At 38.9% G+C, this 3,025-nt stretch overlaps 1 long non-coding RNA gene across 1 annotated transcript; it reads right to left on the bottom strand.

The window, feature by feature from the left end:
• Positions 1-1,396: 1,396 nt before the first annotated feature.
• LOC114559561 (uncharacterized) lies at positions 1,397-2,056 on the bottom strand. The gene is made up of 2 exons (XR_003693123.1): positions 1,940-2,056; positions 1,397-1,532 (listed from the first exon to the last, which is right to left on the bottom strand). It is a non-coding gene; the product is annotated as an uncharacterized LOC114559561 (long non-coding RNA).
• Positions 2,057-3,025: the final 969 nt, after the last annotated feature.

Below are 3,025 nucleotides of genomic sequence, written 5' to 3'. Positions count from 1 at the left end.
ACGTCACGATTTGGGAGGTGCCTATGCCTGAGCATATGGTCAATGCGCCTGAGCCTATCTGAGCCTATGGCCTGAGCCCGTCCACCATTTTGGCATACCTACTCTATCGGTAACCAGGGGCAACTATAGACTGTATAGGGGGCAACAGTGTGAATGTTGCATTTCAAAACACTTGAAGAAATGGATGTGAAACTGTGAACTGAGCTGTTTAATTTGTTTTGTTGAGATGGAGAAAGTGAATCAGCGTCAGTCTGCTTGCAGGAGGAGAATATTCTGTTGGCAACTTTGGCCGCAACTGCAAAGGTAGGTAATGTTACCGACACTGATAGACTATCGTTTTCTCTTATTTATCCCATGTCAATGAATTAAAAACTTTTCAAACGTTCATGTTTGTACTTTGTAGTTGTCATAACACTTACCGGTAAGGAGCATTGCATTAATTAATTTAAATTACATTAAGCTTACAGTAGCTAACAATTTACATTAGCTAACTTGTAGTTTACTGCATGTATGTAACATTAGCTCATTGTCCAGTAGCTTCTAGCTTTCAAACAAATGCAGTGCAAAATATGATCAGCAACTACAAGGTAAACGCTACCAGCTAATGCAGGTTGCCACAGGCAGTATGATATGCAGTAAACTGCAAGTGAGAAAGGTTAAATAGTACTGTAAACGCACAAGCTACAATGCTACAACCAACATAACCAACATGTTGTTAAGTGTGTTAAATGGTCAACAGTTGCCAGTTAAGACCATGATGAATAAACTACACAGTTACATGAAGTACCTTAATTTTACAGAAGGCTTAAATATACTTGTGATATAATTCTAATCTTACCAGGACAGGTTGGATAACTACTGGACTAACCTAAAGCTTTCTCCTTCTGTCTGCAGTCTGGAAGCAACCCCATCATCGGCAGCTGAGTCTGATCGTCGCTTCATTTTAAATATACTTGTGTGAAAAAAAAGTGTGAAATAACTGAAAACGTCTTATATTTTAGATTCTTCAAAGTAGCCACCCTTTGCTTTTTTATTAATAAGGGAAATAATTCCACTAATTAACCCTGACAAAGCACACCTGTGAAGGTAAAACCATTTCAGGTGACTACCTCATGAAGCTCATTGAGAGAACACCAAGGGTTTGCAGAGTTATCAAAAAAAGCAAAGGGTGGCTACTTTGAAGAATCTAAAATATTAGACATGTTTTCAGTTATTTCACACTTTGTTGTTAAGTACATAATTCCATATGTGTTCATTCATAGTTTTGATGCCTTCAGTGAGAATCTACAATGTAAATAGTCATGAAAATAAAGGAAAAGCATTGAATGAGAAGGTGTGTCCAAACTTTTGGCCTGTACTGTATATATGCCCAAAAACTTAGACACAGACAAATCAGTTAATTTGATGCATTTATTTTTTGAATGGCAATCTCTAATATAGCAAATAATCTATTCAACATCTTTTGCTTTCCCTCTCCTCCTCATCTCTCCCTTCTGGTGATGCTAGTGCAGCCTCCGTTTGTTCCTTAGTCCCTGTTAAAAGACAGCAGCAAACACAAGACAAATGTTTACCGTTATGAATGCTCTTCACATGGGAAACTACTTAAACATTTTAGGTTTCATTTAACGTTACTAGTGAAGTAAACAAGGTGCAGCTTTACCTTCCATCCTGCAGCTACAACTGATAAACACATTTCTAAATCACTGCTAACGTTATATAAAAAGAGATGAAAATGCCATCGGACATTAAACTTTACAAACACAAATGAAACAAAAGACAGCGACCCAGCTAACAGCCTTATGTTAAATGATTAGCATGGGTGTGTTCACTTATGCTTAGCTATCACTGTAGTTAGCTAGCAGGCTAGGCAACAACGTTAGCTAGGTGCACTTTGTGGCTTTAAGAGCCGACAACATAAATACATTTTAAGAGAACTTACCCGAATGAATATGCAGAGAACACACTTTCATCGACTGGGAGATTAGGTTGAAAGTAAAGTCCTTTCTTCTAATTGTAGCCACCCGATAAATCCGACGTCTCTAGAATAAAGACCTCCGCAACCAACATAAACAATGAACATGGGCAGTTCAAAATGGCGGAAGGGGCGAGGCGCTGTGCCCTGACGACACCTCCTCATTCTCAATTGGCTTATAAATAAACAATCCCCCACGTGGGGTGCGTTCTTGTGATTGGCTAAAACAAGGGAGATATCTGATTGGTTGCAGATCATTCCCTGTTTAAAAAAATGCATTTGTGAGTTGAGCCACGTCAGGGGAGTCTCAAAATAAACACACAAATGCTTCACAGCTCACAGACCGCAAGCAGTTTGTAAATCAAGATATATTTGTGTGTGCATCAGAAATACATTTCTGAATCTTGTCCTGTGCATTTCTGAATCTTGTGTGCATTTGTAAATTTTGTTTGCATTTCTGAATTGTGTGTGCATTTATGAATTTTGTGTGCATTTATGAATTTTGTATGCATTTGTGAATCTTCTGTGCTTTTTAAATTTTGTGTGTATTTGTGAATTTTGTGCGCATTTGTGTATCCTGTGTGTGTATTTATGAATCATGTGTGTGCATGTATGAATCCTGTGTGTGCATATGTGAATGTAGTGTGTGCATTTATCTTTATTGAGACTGTTCTAGCTCCATAGTTAGATCCTTGCAGTCTATACATGTCAAAGTGTCCATGGGCAAGACACTGAACCCCGAAATTGGTGCTGATGCTGAAACATCGGTGTGTGAATGTGTGTGTAAACAGTGAATGGTTCCTGTAATGTGTAAAACACTTTGTGTAGCCGTTAAGACTAAAAAGAAAACGCTATATAAATACAGTCATTTAAGGCCGTCTACGCCGGACCCTACACCGTAGCCTGATGTCACCTCTCGAAAAATGTAACTTCACGTCGCAGTGACACACGCCGCTCGGCCATGGCTTGGTAGCGTTGCATTCCCCCCGACTCATTTCCTGGTTCTCCTTCTCCATAAACAACATGAAATTAAGGAGAGGGTCAACTTCTACT

This window comes from Perca flavescens, chromosome 8 (genome assembly GCF_004354835.1).
Source record: "Perca flavescens isolate YP-PL-M2 chromosome 8, PFLA_1.0, whole genome shotgun sequence".
Lineage (NCBI taxonomy): Eukaryota > Metazoa > Chordata > Actinopteri > Perciformes > Percidae > Perca > Perca flavescens.
Note: the sequence above shows the minus strand (reverse complement) of the source record. Positions and strands in the feature narration are given on the sequence as shown.